We start from the raw sequence: 17,776 nt of genomic DNA on the forward strand, positions 1-17,776 counted from the left end.
CCAAATTAAAAATATTCATGTGGTGTTTTGAGGAAAAAAAAAGCAACACTATTTATAATAATAATAATAATATTTTTCTTAAATAAATAAAAGTTTAAAACGTATGATTTTGATATTCGTCTATGCATCCATTATCTGGATAATCAAATATAGCAATGTTAATCCAATTGCGTTTATTAGTTCTTGTCTATTACGTCCTGAATCCAGGATGGGTGAAAAATCCGAATTTGAAAGGCAAATTAAATTAATAAAGAAATTTTATATTTAAAACTTGCATTCTATACAAGGCTACAAAGAAAATAAAATAAATTTGTTCACAAAAAGAAAACAAAATAAATAAATAAAATTCTAATCTCACATTTAATTTGATTTCAATAGAAAGCATGTAGTTCATAATCACCTTCATAGACCTCATGACAACTCAATAAACACCGTGATACAACCACCACGGAGCCTAATAGATGTGGAACGAAAAATCACCAAAAATTCGTCTCATGGAATAGCGCGTTCCACCCGTTTTAGGCGCAACGACAACCTTATTTCATTTTTCAGTAATTGACGCCGTAATTAACTAATTACTGCTCATAAACAGGTAAGTACAGTACAGTAAGAAGCTCCGCACAAAAGAAGCTAATGAAAATTTCTCGCACTTTCTCAACAGAACATTTTCCACAAGCAGTTGCAGTTGCTGTTGCTCGTCTTCTTCTTCTTCGTCGGCGGCAAAAATGCATTCGACTCACTTGTTTCTGGAAGAGCCGATCAGGATGGCTTCGATTCTCGAGCCTTCCAAGCCTGTGAGTAATTCCGGTCACTCTAACTCTTCCGTTTCTTTGAATTAGTAGTTAGTTAGTTAGTTAGTTAATTTTGATTGAGAAGAGAGAGAGGAGCCAATTATTTGCTTTTGTTTCTTCAGCAAGTAACCAAGTTGTAGTGTGTTTGTTTCCCGAGAAAGTGAAGGATTGGATAGAAAACAAACAGGGCCTGGATTTCCTCTTTGTACTACCTGTTTGGCTGTTTCTTAAAATTAATTTGTAGCAAGTATAAATCAGCTCTCAGTGTTTGTGGGTTTGGATGGAATCTGTATTTCCTTCTTGCATCTTAATTCTTATCATGTGTTTGGTTTCTGAGAAATTGTGATAATCAGGAGGGTGTGATATTTCTTATCAGACAAATCTTTACTTAGCAATCAAACAGGATATTATTGTTTCCGAAATATTCTCTGAATTTCCGTGGGTTATTAGATGAATATGTGGCCGTAGGGATTTGAAAGAACTCGAATGCGTGACAAACTTTGATGAATTCTAAACTTGCAGACATTCTTTCCGGCAATGACAAGGATCGTGGGAACGCTTGGTCCAAAATCACGATCGGTTGAGACAATCTCCGGTTGCTTGAAGGCAGGAATGTCTGGTATTACTCACCTGCTATGCTTAATTTTCATTATTCATCTGTCTGATTATGAGTTGCCTGCTTCTTATTTTTGCTATCTCCCTTCATCTATAATACTTTAGTAAAAGGATAAGAAACACCGTCTGAGACTTATGTACCTCCGTTTTGGCGGTACAATTTATTCACCGTGAAGATAGTACTGTGTGATTGTTTTGCTTCTGGTAAATCCTTTATCTACTTTCCGTCTGTTCAATTTGAATTCCCTTTTTGAATTTTATATGACGTTGATTTAACTAATTGAACTATATAATTCCATTCACACCCTCCATGTATATATAGTGGCACGGTTTGATTTTTCATGGGGCGATGCTCAGTTTCACCAAGAGACATTGGGAAACCTGAAGGTTGCAATGAAGAGTACCAAAAAACTGTGTGCAGTAAGCTTGCTTTTCTTACGATCTCTGCATTTTGTCTCTAAATTATTTAACCGTATATAAAAAATTCAACTTTTAACTAACTGTGCTTTTGTGTCTGCATTATTTAATTTGTTATGTTCCTTTCACTAAATCACCTTAACTTGCAAGGGCTTGATATAGGTTTAGGAGGGTCAGGGCTCCCTCTAGCCCTATAGCCCTCCAAGAAATTAATATTTTAATGAACAATGCCATGCCATATTTCTTACCATTTCCAACTGAGGGGCCAAAGGGTCATAGGCCAAATATAGCCATGTGACAAAAAACCATCTCCAACCGAGGAGGCCAAAGGGCCATAGGCCAAACATAATTTATTATTTCAATTTAAAGACTACAACAACTTAAATTTAAAAATTACAACTTAAATTTAAAAACTACTACAACTTAAATTGAAAAACTACTACTATACTTAAATTTAAAAACTACAACAACTTAAATTTAAAGTCTATAATCATCATCATCTTCATCCGCCATTGTAGGATTTTAGTCGGATGTAAACAACTCCCGTTGGGCCATAATTTCTCTCTTTTTCCTATCAAAATATGCGTTGCTTGGAATGTAATCCAAAGTGTTCCTTCATCCATCTCTTCTTGAATTTGTTTTGCCTGTTCTTCGTGTCTTCGGTTCCTTTCTTCCGCGGCAAAGGCATTTTGCTCCGCCATTAATCGCAATGCGGACGCCATTTCCTGTTGAAAGGCATAATCATCCTTTGACTTGCCTTTTTCCTTCAATTTTAGGGCCTTGTTTCATCCCATAGCCCTAGGTATGGAACCTTTAGCCAAAGACGGATTTTCTACCCTTTTTTTTTGAATGGTAGGAGATCCATGTTCATCCCCAACTGCATTTAAGGATGCATTTCCGAACACCAGTGTAGTACCAGCTCTTTCTTGGGGTGGATCTTCAAATAACACCCACCCTTTACAAATTTTCCAACAACCGTGATGATTAAAGGGTTTCGAGTTGTCCTCCATATACAATTCCTCCGCTTGATGTACCTAGAAAATATTACAAAAATTAAAGGAAATTAATTTATGAAATTAAATGTAATGTAATTAAATATTTAAAATAACTTGTGAAAACACTTACTTTGTTGTAGTAATTGGCTCCGCTTTCATATTTGCTTTCGGCCTTTAACACTGCTTGATGCCATTTATTCAAACTTGGATGAAGATGTTTTTTCCATCTTGAAGAACAACTCTCGTGGTTTCGGGAATTCGGTGGAGTGGTGCCTTCGTAGAACTCATAGTACTTTTTGGACGTACGAGTCTAAACACCTTCACTTGTTTGAGAACTCTCCCTCACACTATCTTCCGAGACCCATCTATAAGCCTTGCAAAGAGCTTCATCTTCTTTTCGGGTCCAAGCCTTGCCTTTCATTGCAGATACGGCCATTTGAAAATTATTGAAAAAATTAAAGGAAAGATTATTGGAAGAGGTAAGAGAATAGAATGTGAAGAATTGAAATAAAATGAAGTAAGATAGTATGGAATAGTGAAAATTATGTGAGAAATGTGTAGGAATGGCTTAGGTATTTATAGGATAAAAATGGGAATTTTTAATTTTTAATTTTTAATTTTGTCCTGAAAAAAAAAAAATTCATATCCAACGGTCACCTGGCGTCAATGTTTTAAAAGGCTCGCCTCAGGGCGCGCCTAGGCACCCTGTGAGGTTGGGCTTGAGGGTTGCCGCCTCTGTTTTGAGGAAGTGCGCGGAAGGCGGCAGAAGGCGTCGCTGGAGCCGCCTAGGTGTGCCTCAGGGGATTTTTTTTTTTTTAACTCCCAAACCCATATCTTGGGTAGGGTTTTAACTGCCTCATACCTCTTCCTTGCACCATTATCTCTCTGCCTTTTTTTTCTGATTTTTATTTTTTTATATAATGGATGTGTGTGCTGTCTGTGTGCATTGTTATTTGTGTGCTCATTGTGCTTTTCATCCTCTATTATATATATATATATATATATATATATATATAATATATGTATGTATATATAATATATGTATGTATATATATTTGTGTATATGTATTTATAATATGTGTGTGCTCAGGGTGATTATTGATTAATAATTTTTTTTTTAATATAATATGTGTATATATTAAAAAATTTAGGTCCCATGAGGCTTCGCCTTACGTCTAGGCTGGGCTATCCCTCAGACATCTCGCCCACGCCTCACGCTTTTAATACATTGCCTGGCATCAGCATGACGTTAGTTAGCCGTTGCTAGCTGACGTCATGCTGACACCAGGTAGCCGTTGGGGTTCAAAAAATGGGCCGGCCGGGGGCTAGATGGCTGGCTCGTTTGGGCCATCCGGTTGGCTTGATTTGGTGTTTTTGGCCCGGTGGGGCCCACGAGTCCTTTGGCCTAGCCCTTGGTTGGAAATAGTTTTCGTGTCATTTAGGGCTATTTTTAGCCCGATGACCCTCTCGCCGGATCGGTTGGAGATGGCCTTAGCTCCTTTTGGATATGTACGCTTACAAGTTGGTTTATTAATCTTTTTTTTTTCTTTTTTTTTTGCTTCAGGTAATGCTTGACACAGTGGGTCCAGAGTTGCAGGTAGTGAATAGAAGTGAGCATCCCATATCTCTTCAGGAAGATACCCTGGTTGTCCTAACACCTGATCAAGACAAAGAGGCCACCTCAAATCTACTACCCATAAATTTTAGTGGCCTGGCAAAGGTATGTATTAATGAAAGATGTCATTCTGAATATTTTCTGGCTTATCTCTATGAAAGACATATATCTTGCTATATTAGAATCCTTGGTTCTATTGGATCTACAGCGATGAACTTTGCCGTGCCAATCTATTTCTCTGAGTGAAGACGAACTATGAAGTAACTGTTTTTGCACTTACCAAACTCAGCTAACCTGGAAAGAGACTGACTTATTCTGACACCAATGAGGGACGGGGCTTTTGACGCATTGTTTGTTTTTCCAATGAGCAGTCGTGTTTTTCAGTCTAACCAACCCCCAATCCCACCCACACACATGCATCGCATTCGAGGGTAATTATTGGACAAAATAATCAAATGGGGAATAACTTGGCCATTTGATGATTATAACGATGATTTTCTATATCAAAACACTGTGTGCGTCTACTTATTTGACAAAAATGAAATGACTAAACCATTTCAAACTTATGTGATTTTGTGCTGTTTCTTCTGTTTCTTTCAGTTCTTGAACTTTTGCTGTATTTTAGATGCTTTACTTCTGGTGTAGAATTCTTGTACATATAGACAAAGAAGTTCAAGTCATCCATATCATATCATGTCACGAGATTTTGGAGGAACCAATTTATCTCTTATAGGTTCAGGAATGGTGTCTTAGAGAAACCAGTTCATATAGTTTGATATTGACTTCCTTCTCTTGATTTTTGGAAGCATGTAAGAACTATATTTAGTTCTGTATATTTATCTTACAACATGTCTCACATTATGTTGGCATTGCTGCAATGAGTTAAATTAAATTTGGTCTTTGCAGGCAGTGAAGAAGGGAGATACAATTTTTATTGGTCAATACCTCTTTACGGGAAGTGAAACTACTTCTGTGTGGCTGGAGGTAAGGAAATATAAGAGATATGAGTTCCATATGAAGTTGGTAGTAGTATAGTTGGTTTCAGAATCAAAATTAGGCATGTTAATTTCAACTCCTTGCCTAGTCAGATATGTATTCCTTGTCACACAGTTAGAAGTGCAAACAAGGTAATAGCCACTTTATTCGTTACTCTTCTAACTGTTCCAAAGAAATCTTGTAAAAAAAGCAAGAGCGGGACCAGATTCTGAGAGATAAAGAATGCTGACATTCAACTTTAAAATTTTAAATTAATAGAACAATTTAAACATACATTGGGAACTAGGTGAAGCTCTGGTAGCAGACTAAAGCTAAAACTGAATGCTATAAATTTGATACAACCTTTGGCAGTGGAACCTGTAGTCTCTCAAGGTCCACTATTGTTTGCATACATGATATTTATAGGGGATCATCAGAAGTTATCTATTTGATGAGTGACCTGGGTCCTGAAAACTTTAATGTAAATAAAACCTCTAGGAACTCTGAATTTGCTACCTGCAATATGGTCCCATGGGCCTTATTGTATGTCGATTGCTTACAATAGATTTATTATGAGCCTCCATCCGTTCGGTTGGCAGATGTCTCTTGAAAAATACCCTCTGCATTCTTTTTATATAATATTCTCAGGAAAAAGAATGATTCACATGTTGTTGTAACGTTTTCTTTTACGATGCAGGTCACTGAGGTAAATGGTGAAGATGTGGTTTGTCTCATAAAGAATTCTGCTACCTTGTCAGGGTCATTGTATACTTTGCATGTCTCTCAGATTCGTATTGATCTGCCTACACTTAACGATAAAGATAAGGAGGTTAGTTTCTTTTGAAGTCACAGTACTGGATACTAACATAATTAGATCCACCAACACCCCTGAAAATTGAATTGTCTGCTTCTGCGTGGATTCATTAACTTGTGGATTACAATTTGTCCTTCTATCATTAAGTTTAGCGTTGCAATTCAGAAGGAAATTCTGAAAGCGGTTATCAGATGTGTTTAGAGTGGTGTGGGTTTGTGGATTATTTGGTTGGTAAGAAACACTTGGTTTTCTTCTTCTTCTTTGGGGTAGGATAGGATTAGTTTTTAACTCTTTTTGGACATTTTTGTCAAAGTATTCTAGAGAGGTAACAGTCAGTATATTTAATCTTGACTGAGGTTTGTGTTTCGTTTTGAGGCTGTACCTTGGAGGGGATGGACTTTGTCAATTTTGTTTGTCTTTCTTCATTTTCTGGATTCATTCCTTGAGTGTCTTCACTCATCGTTGCTGAATGATGGCTTGTGTACCTTCTAATTTTATTGATAGTGAATTAGAAGGTACATGAGGTAATCAGTAATGTTGAATTCATTAAAATGAATTTGGAGGAAACTGTATAAAAAAATCACATTTTATAAAAGGAGATCTTATTCTTACTTGAATTGCTTATTTAATGTGTTTTAATATTTTAATAATTTTTCAGGTCTTAAGCACTTGGGGTGTTCGTAACACCATCGACTTCCTCTCATTATCATATACGCGTCATGCTGAAGATATTCGCCACGTAAGGACTGTTCATGACAGGATTTCCTGTCTGTTCTGGTGTTATGTGAATTATAATTTTTCTCCCTGTTCATCCCTACTTTATGATGTGGTTCACTCGTATTTAGGGCTTAATTCTCTGGGTAATATTATTATGTTTCCTTCTTCTTTTGATAATATAAGGAGAAACTAAGTACCCTTTCCTTATTATTCTTTTCTTTTAGAGGAAGTATTATTATTCTATTTTAATAGGCCGTTCTTGTTATGCAGGCCCGTGAGTTTCTTTCAAAGTTAGGCGACCTCAACCAAACTCAGATTTTTGCAAAAATTGAAAATGTAGAGGTGAGTTTCTTTGAAAAGAACAAAAAACAAAATTTACTAATATTGTCACCATCAGCTTGGATTATGGATATGGTTACCACCTTGACATGTGGGTTCCACATTTGTGGAGAGCCCTCAGTAGTCAGTATTTAGGCAGTAATGGTGGTAAGGAATATTCTTGGCAGAAAGGATCATGTGTGACTGATCAGATTTCCAAATGTCATACTTGTGCTTGGATTTGAATTAGCGTACAGGTTCTCTTCTATTTTTGTAGGGTTTAAATCATTTTGATGAAATTTTGCAAGAAGCTGATGGTATTATACATTTCTCGTGGAAATCTGGGGATAGATCTCCCACCAGAGAAGGTACACTTTGGTAGTCATGTTCTTTTATGTATTTACATCAACTGCACATGGCCACAAAAGTAATGAGTAAGTCATTGTCAAACAGTCTACCTGATATACCATATTGGTATGACTTAAGTGAGAACCATGTCTTGTATGTGGCGTCATCAGCATATTGTATGTATATCGCATCAATGGTTTGTTATATGTTGGGTATACCTGCACAAGTTATATTCTGTTATGATGTGGACTATTATTTTGGAGGAAGAATTAAATAGTGACTTATCAAATGTTGATTTCCTCTTATGGTGACGTGAAAGCTGGGGGGTACTTACAGTAATGAGGATTGGGAATCAAATGTTCTTTTAGTGTGTGTGTGTGTGTGTGTTTCCAATTTCCATGCTTCGATGGATGTGTATCTATTTACTTTTAGTTGGAGGTTATTTTTTATAATGAGGCTTGAATATTCTGGTAAGACACTACTTTGATCTTCCAGGTATTTTTATTTCAAAAGGCTGCTGTTTACAAGTGCAACATGGCTGGAAAGCCAGCAGTGGTGACTCGGGTTGTGGACAGTATGACCGACAACCTTAGACCTACTCGTGCTGAAGCAACTGATGTTGCCAACGCTGTACTGGATGGTAAACTTCTGTCTTTTGACATGAAATATGCTCCTTTCTGTTACCTTTGGCAGGTTCCACCATCTCATTTATTCTTTCATGTCCATGTCATTGCATGGATTGTTGCTCTGTTAGTGTTAGTAATATCATTAGTATTGTAATACTCCTGTTGCTTGAGCATTATTAAACAAGTAACAAGTTAATGTTATCATAGGATGTACAAGTACGAACTGTGCACTTATTTACCCACTTTTCAATTCTATTTGTGCAGGAAGTGATGCAATTCTTCTAGGTGCAGAGACCCTGCGCGGTTTGTACCCTGTTGAGACGATCTCCATAGTTGGAAAGATTTGCTCTGAGGTAACTCCATTTCTGTATTGTAATAAAGCTCTCTCCCTCTTCTGAAAAAGCAAGAAATCTTTCGGCTGTTGCATCCCTGTGTTTTCCAGATGATGGCGGAGCGGGATTCAAATTATAATAAATAAGCCCATTCAATTACTAAAACCACATGATTCAGATTATTTATACCTATTATGCAATAAATGCATTTGGCACATGTATTTTAGGATCCTTGGCTTCGAATCTTATATCACATGAGGCATCATGAATATATCTGCTACCATTTAGTGTTATAATTTGAGTCTTTTCAATGATTCATGTGCCATACATGAGATACTTTGTGAGCTTTGAAAGTTTACAGTGAAAGTTCTTGCGATCTTCTTACTGTGATGCCAAAAGTTTTCTAATTTCTCTATTGGAGTGATTAAAATGTTGAGAGTTGTCCCACATTGTGAGGGACAATGTTTGCTATATGCTTATATGATCTTGAGTTACTCCTTATATTGCCAATTGGTATTTTTATGGTGGAACCCCAATTTCATCATTGTATCAGAGCAAGGTTGTCAACTTGTGAAGCCTAACGGCCACACGCTCTCCACATCACCCAGTTGTTGTCCACGTGTAGGCTTGAAAATCCACCACACGTGCGGGGGCGTGTTGAGAGTTGTCCTACATTGGTGAGCTATGTGCTTATATGATCTTGGGCTACTCCCCATATTGCCAATTGGTTTTATGGTGGAACCTCAATTTTATCATGGTATCAGAGCAAGGTTGTCCACGTGTGAAGCCTAACAGCCACATGCGCTCCATGTCACCCAGTTGTTATCCATGTGTAGGCTTGAAAATCCGCCACACGTGCGGGGGTGTGTTGAGAGTTGTCCCACATCGGTGAGGGACAATGTTTGCTATGTGCTAATATGATCTTGAGTTACTCCTCATATTGCCAATTGGTTTTATGGTGGAACCCCAATTTCATCATAAAATACACCTTTGGTGCAGTGCTAAAGGTTGGAGTGAGACCATATATCTGTTTTCTTCGTTTCTCTTGTGATTGTCCTACAACAGTAGGGACTTTTATAGACGTGCACCTCCAAAGCTAGTGTTGAAGTAGCACTGTTTTTCCATCCTATTAGTTTTCTCATTTCTGAGGGTGTGTTTGCCATATGTTGATGTGCATTTTAGAAACTCTCATTATTCTTATATGGGACCATTCCTCTATATTTTTTTCAGTCTTCTCTCTGAGAATTCTTAATATTTCAGCTTTGGTTTTGTGGTTCTCTGAAGATTCAGAACTGACTTATATTAGCACACTGAGCATTGTTTATGTTCTGTGATCTTATCGTTTCTGATCTAGAATTTGATGGTTTCTAGCGTAGACGCTACCCATTCCTAAAGCTAAGGGCTAGGAGTATATTTGATGTAGAACCAAATACCAGAATTTAGAATTAGAATTGAGAAGACAAAAAGAGATGTCGAGGAGAATTTAGAAGAAGATTACTCAGGGAAAAGATTTGTTTAATCAATCATTCAAGTCTGTCTAATTTGAAGTACTTACAAAGAACATATTTATAATAACCTAGGCCTACTACAATTAGGGGAGTAATCCCAACCCTGATAGCAACAGGAAAGAAAGAAAACAAGAAAATAAAATAAAACAGGAAATATGATTCTGCATCAACATATTCCGGTGGAATTGTGGTACTAATTGTATATAATATTTATAAATTGGAAAATGTTCATGGCTATTCTGTTCACTCCCTCTCATTTGAGCTTCAACTGTTCGAAGTGGCTATAGAAATATGTGTTTTGTTAGTCCGGCTATTATTTCAAAACATTGTCTCTTTCTTGATACTTAAGAGTGATTCATTGGTCTTGGCTATAGTCAAACGACTCATATTAGAATGTGTGATCCTTTTGTTTTGTGGTCAGTCAGTTTTGGAGGGTGGGAGTGGGACAATTCTTTGTTCTTATTATTAGGATGCTGATGCATGTTTCGTAGGAATGGTTTATCAAAAAAATATTATAAATTAAAGTACAATGACAAGGGAAAGTTCTGAGTTCATTTCCACATTTATTATAACAGTTCTTTTATATCTTGTAATAATGGAAATTTTCTTTTATCAAATTACTGTTGACAGGCGGAGAAAGTTTTCAATCAAGATTTGTATTTTAAGAGGGCTGTCAAATATGTTGGAGAACCAATGACCCACTTGGAATCTATTGCTTCCTCTGCGGTAGTTTTGTGCTTTCAGTATTTTCCATTTTGTTTTTTCTCTTTCTTTTTATTGTACCATTGGCCTCTTCCCTGAAGAGGTGCTGCTAACAGAAGCATGTACGAAGGATACCTTTTATTTTGCTACAACAGGAAAATATTATAATATAATTTATCTTATCCTAGGTACGTGCAGCCATCAAGGTGAAGGCCTCTGTAATTATTTGCTTCACTACATCTGGAAGAGCTGCAAGGTGATTCTCTCTTATCTCTTCTTCTCTCTTCTTGTGTATTTATAAAATCAAATGCTTAGGGCCCGTTTGATTACCATTTTGGTAGTTTTTGGTTCTCTTTTTTGTGTTAGAGATAGAGGGGAAATACATGGGACAAATGAAGGATATAGAGTAGTTGAGGAAGAAAGGTGGAAGAAATGTTGAAGGAATGTTTAAGGAAAGGCACACAAAATGTTGAAAAGTAAAATTCAAAACCCAAAAACTATTTTAAGTTGATTTCACTTTCAAGATTTTGTTTTCATTTATTCTTTATTTCCTCCCCTTTCTTCCATCACCCTTCTTCATCTTCCCTCCTTTTCCCCCATATACTTTCCTCATATCTCAAGCACAAAAAGTGAAAACAAGAAACTAAAATGGTTATCTAACTGGCCCGTAGGAAATGGATAAGGCTAATGTTACTTGGTTTTATGTAAAATTTTAGTTTCTTGATTGAAGTTCAGTTAGATCAGATGTACTTTAATTGTAAAACATAAAAATAAGTTTTTCCTTGATGGTTTACGATGTTAGATACAAATATTTTTGTAATTGTTATGTTCACTCGTGTATATACCGGTTCTGATATTTTGGGCATTAATGTAGGTTGATTGCAAAGTACAGACCAACAATGCCTGTGCTTTCTGTTGTCATACCTCGGGTCAAGACAAATCAACTCCGATGGACATTTTCTGGTGCTTTTGAGGTTTGTTACTGAACTGATTATCTTTGTTTTTATGCACTAGCAAGTTTATTTTTCCAAGTTTCTGCTAGATGCTAGAATGTCTCTACTAATGGTTTTATCCAGTTGGGGCAAAATGCTGGAGCAATTGCTTTGTTGAATGTTTTATTTCTTCCTTTGTCGCACTCAAACATGCGTGACAGTAGATGATATCTTGAGCCACCCCACTTATTCCCAATTGATCTTGAGTTGGATGCCCTAGTGAAGATGGTAGTAGAGCAGATAGTGCTTCTGCATGAGCCCCACGGCCATGCTCCACGTTACCTAATATTAACTGATCCGCATGTTTGACTCCATACGTTTCCAATTGAAAATGGAAATACTCCATCGGAAGTTCTGTGCCTTGATGACAACACTCGCACATCATGATATCTTGATTCTGTTTATACACCTTATTTTGCTTATTCGTCCCTAATTTTGTTCCTGCCGATTGAATAAGAATCAATTACAATCAAATGGAATGAAGTTCTAATGAAACAAAAAACGATTGAAAAATAAATATTAAAGATGAGTGGGAAAACTTATTAGGTACCATTGACTCTGGTAAAGTTCTAATTACTTTTGGATTTGAACCAATGACTCCTGCCGTATGAAAACAACTCTAACCACTGAGTTAAGTAGGTAATTAGCATCACAACTCTAACCAATTGATTTTGGGTTGGATACTCTTAACTTTAATATCTCTCTTATGAACCCAAGATTTGAAATTGAGAAGAATGATTAGCAGACAATCATACTATTTCTTTATGATCTAGAGTCTCCAACTGAATTTGATGCTCACAAGCTCTCTTTTTCTTATGATGAATATCTGGCAGGCAAGGCAATCACTCATTGTTAGAGGCCTATTTCCCATGCTAGCAGATCCTCGACATCCAGTAAGATATATCTTGTTGATTGCATTGGAGAAAGCTGTGCATAATCCATATAATAATCACATTGTTTCCCAGATCTTTCCTTTCGTTAAAATTGATTGATTTGGGTTTCCCGTTCACCTTGAATGCTGCCCTAATGAATATAGTTGGAAGTTTTTCGAAATTCTAGATAAGTAGATCTCTGAAAATGTAGGAAAGGAGAAGGGGAGGCTACATTTAGGGACCCAAGTCGGTTATAGACGTGGATTAACTTCAGTTCATCACATGATGCATAGTCTTTTGCATGCTTCACTACCCATTGTATCAGACTGAGACGTTTCTTTTTCTTATCTTCCCTTTCTCCCCTGCAGGCTGAAACTACCGGTGCAACAAATGAGTCGATTCTTAAAATCGCTTTGGACCATGGCAAGGCCATTGGTGTCATAAAATCACATGATCGTGTGGTCATTTGCCAAAAAATTGGCGATACTTCTGTGATCAAGATCATGGAGCTTGAAGATTGATGTAAAAATTGCAACTTCTTTTGCGTATATGTTTACGAGTTCTACTTGTAAGTTCTCCATGGCCTGTACCGCGCCCTCTTTTCGGAAAATAAGCAAAGGTCCGTGTTACTTGTAAGAAACCCTGGATTGAATTTCTGAGTTTGTGGTTGAAGTACCTTAAAACTTTTTAAGGGAAATTACTATTAAGTTGTTGCTCCTCCATCTTTCCTACCCAAACAGAGAACCATATTTTCTTATAAAGATTTTTTTTTTTTTTTTTGAATAAACGATACTATCTACAGGGATGAGGGAGTGAGTTAAGCTTCACAATCGGCTAGCAATAATATGGTTCAAATTCGTCTTTGGTTAGAATCAAATCTAAGACTCCTAACTTACAAGTGAAAATGAATATCACTAGATCGTAGTATTAAGTAGCTCTTATAAAAGAAAAATATTTGAAATAATATTTCAATGTCATTTCCATTTCCTTCATTATACACACCCATGGTTTATTTTATGTCACGCTTAAAAACTGGTTATTATACTCGCATCAGTTTTAATAGTTTAACAAGCATCAAATTGCTTTATTTCACAGATGATTTGCAGTTTTTTTCAAAGTGATTATTTTTACATTACATAAAAAGTTATCGAGGTCATTTGGTGACTAAAGAATATATGCTCATTTACCTTTGGATTTAATATGGTTGATGCACAAAATTAAATTAATATTGGACTAACTTAATTTCAACTGCAAATCACACAAGCACAAAAAACGCAATGATATATCGTGGTTCACCTTGAGATGGGGCTATGTCCACATTGGTTTAGTTTCCGTTTCCACTATGTAAATGCAGGTTGCATTGTAAAAGACAAGAGGTTTGTTGCCTTTGAAAGGGTAAAGTGGCTAGGGTTTGGAAGGAGAGGTTCTCTCTAAAGTGAGGGTTAGGATTCTTTTTATAGGACATGTAAGGGTATGATTGGTGATTTGACAGCAAAAGCAATAAAAAATCCAATATAGAAAGGGTTTCCTCCCATCTGACATACTTCGTGGGCTAAGTAGTGATCCAAACTATGGTACACCAAATATCAAGGATGAATAATAAATGGATGCGGTTTTAATATTATAATTCCAACCCTTAATATCAAGTCTAAGTAGTAACGATAAATGACCATTAAAAGAGATGAAGGGTGATATTGGTATTTCCAAAATGTTAGTGTGTACTCATTTCAACTATATTTTCTCTTATATTTTTGTACGTTTGGAGTGCAAATGATTTTTGAAGTGTTAATAACAACACCAAAAAAGATTAGGGGCTTTTTATATTAAATACTTTTGTGAACACGGAAAATTCCTGAAACGAAAGAGACAAGAACAACGTGCACAAACAAATATTTGTATTTGATGATTTTGGGTTACAATCTCTCTCTATTTTGATCCTCTTATTCGATCTCCGTAAGGTGTTGATTTGTGGATGTTTCGTTGATCCAAGGGCCGTCGAGGCTTGATTTTGGATGAACTGTTGGAAGTTTCTTCAAGGGCCGTGGGCTTGATCTTTGAAGGTGGATTTGAGCGAATCTTCAAGGAGCCGTTGGGGCTTGATCTTGAGGATAAGTGTTTCTTCAAGGGCCGTTAAGGCTTGATCTTGAATAACGGTGATGAACGGATCTTCAAGGGCTTTTGGGCTTGATCTTGAAGAACGGTTGGATGTGTGGATTTGTTGATGTTGTTGATCCAAAGGGCCGTTGGGGCTTGATCTTAAGATGAACGGATGATGAACGATGGTGCTTTCTTCAAGGGCCGTCGGGGCTTGATCTTGAATTGGTGGAAGTTCTTCAAGGGGCATTTGGGGCTTGATCTTGAATTGGTGGATGATTGTTGATCCAAAGGGATGTTGGGGCTTGATCTTGAGTTGGTGATTGTTGATCCAAGGGCCGTCGGGGCTTGATCTTGGAAGAACGATGAACGAGGAACGAAGAACACTTTCTTCAAGGGCCGTCGGGGCTTGATCTTGGAAGAACGATGAACGAAGAACGAAGAAGGCTTTCTTGATTCTTCGGGAACCTGGATGCTTGAGAGCTTTGGAGTTTCAGAGCTTCAGAGCTTCAGAGCTTCAAGGTGTAATATGAATTGGTTCCTTCTAAATGAATGAATTAGCCTTCTATTTATAGAAATTTCCAAGGCCTAATTTTGAATATAATATTCCATATGAAATAAGTCGTTTCTGCCAGGTGTTGACACGTGTCCTGTTTAATGACTTTTCCAACTTATTTTGATTTTTTGTTTAGACACACGCTACGTGTAAAATTTATGTAATACATGAGCGTTGAAACTTTGATTTATCGGTCAACATTTATTTAACGAAATTTCGATGTCTACAACTTTTTCTAAGGAAAAATTTAGATAAAATACTATGTTTTTATTTTAGGGTGTGATATCCACACACCCCATTTTACTTCTCATACACCTTTTTAATTTTTGGCCGTCGGATTGGATGAATTGAAGAAGATCAACGGACAGAAATTATCAAGGGTGTGTGAGAAGTAAAATGAGGTATGTGGATAGCACATCCCTTTATTTTAGGTACCAATGAAAAAGTTAACCAAATGTCTTTTAGAAATGCTATTGTGTTTCAATTATACATGCAAAGCTGGCCCCGAGGGTGTGCAAGTGGTGCCACCGCACAAGGCCACCCATCAGGAAGGGCCTCCCATTTTATCTTAACAGTATGTATATATCTATTTAAATTTGCAATGATATTCCAAATTCTTCACATGGCTCAATTGTCTTTTGCATCTTATTCATAATCCATGTACCATGAAATTGGGTTCGACTCTACTCAGTGTCGTTTCTTTTTTGTTTTATTTTAATTTTTTGGATATTTAAAAGCATGAGTTGTGTTTGTGTTATTTAAAGCATGGCGTTTAGTTTGTGTTTTATTTTAATTTTTTTGATATTTAATAGAATGGGTTGTATTTTATTTTTATTTATTTTTTGTTATTTAAAGCATGGTGTTTCAAACCAAAAAACATAGGGGTTGTAAATAGGTTCCTAACCACCACACTAGGATTTTTTTTATTTTCTTTTAACATCATCTTAATTCTATATGATCTTAATTAAAATGTAAAAGACGTGGAAAACAATTAGACCCTCTAAGGGCTTTGTTTGGGTATGCAAAAATAAAGAGTTTCGAACTTAAAAATACAGGGATGCAAATAGGTATCTAACCACAATACCAAGTTTTTTTCTTTATCTCAATTTATACATAATCATAAAAATTAGAATATTAAAGAAAACATACCAACCAAAATTTTATACTTTTTAATAGCCTCCCTTGGATTCTCGCACAAGGCCTCCAAATTTTCAGGACCGGCCTTGTATACATGTTTTCCACTCAACCTTACCAAATTTTTGGACGACCAACAACTATTCCGATGAGACTTTTCGGCAACTGGTGACCAGCCGATCGACCAATATTCCGACAACTGAGCGACCAACTCTTCTATCTAGCTCAAAAATGTTTTCAAAATGCCTTCAATTGCTTTTGAAAACGGATTTGGATCCTCTTCTGAGCCCAATGAGAGGATCCTCCTGACCAAGGAGTGTGAACCGTTGGATTTTCATCCAACAACTACAAACAGGGGGTCCCTTTAAAGTTATAATAATTATAACCGTTGGATGAAAATCCAACGACCCACACTTCTTGGTCAGGAGGATCCTCTCCTTGGGCTCAGGAAATGATCCAAATCCTTTGAAAACCAAGACCTAACAAACTTGTACCACTACAACAAATCACCGCTTATGGCATGTATTATATTTTTTTATTATTTACTTAAAAGATATTATATTCACACACCACAAATTATTTCTCCTATGCCCTTTTAATTTTTTAACATTTTTTACACACCACTAACACTTGATAAATAAATATTAAAAATTTAAAAATGTGTGTAAGAAATAGTTTGGAATGTGTGAATATAATCTCCCTTTACTTAATTTAAACTAGTAACTTTGACACCACTTAGTACTATTATCTAGTGGTATTCTTCTTCACTGGCAAGTGAGAGGTTTTAGGTTTGATTCTCATCATAGACGAATTTGAACTACCTTATTGTTAACTCATTGTGAGGCTTAGCCCACTTTCTCATCTTCTTAGTGTAGATAATATCATTTGTTCAAAAAAAAACAAAACAAAAACAGTAGCTTCCACATACACACTTGTAGTGTGCACTTAGTATATCAAACTGTGTTGTAGAACACTGAAAAATCTCTCAATTATACACACTTGTCGAAGCTCAAGACTGGCGAGGCTTACCAACATGTGGACCGGATGAAGTTGAGGGTCGGGCCCATGAGGTTGTCCAAGGACAGTGTCACAGTGAGCTTTATCTCGTCATGTCAGGTCCTTGACGGACTGGAATAGCTGAACTATTTACCAACAATGATTATTTCTTGATAAAATAATTATAAAAAAAAAAATTAGGGTTGCGGGAGCGGAAGTAGCTAAAGAAGAGGCGCCCCGAAGACAAAGTCAACAATAATTCGCTTAAAAGTAAGTTTACTTTATGGTGACGGATGTGACTTGCGTTTGGGGCAAACCCTCCGCATTGGCAAATGAAAACCACCTTCAATGTTTATACC

General features: G+C 36.5%; 1 pseudogene; it reads left to right on the forward strand.

Annotated features, from left to right (window-relative positions):
• Positions 1-611: 611 nt before the first annotated feature.
• LOC103425559 (pyruvate kinase 1, cytosolic-like) lies at positions 612-13,359 on the forward strand (annotated as a pseudogene).
• The last annotated feature ends 4,417 nt before the right edge of the window (positions 13,360-17,776 follow it).

Source organism: Malus domestica, chromosome 07 (genome assembly GCF_042453785.1).
Source record: "Malus domestica chromosome 07, GDT2T_hap1".
Taxonomy (NCBI): domain Eukaryota; kingdom Viridiplantae; phylum Streptophyta; class Magnoliopsida; order Rosales; family Rosaceae; genus Malus; species Malus domestica.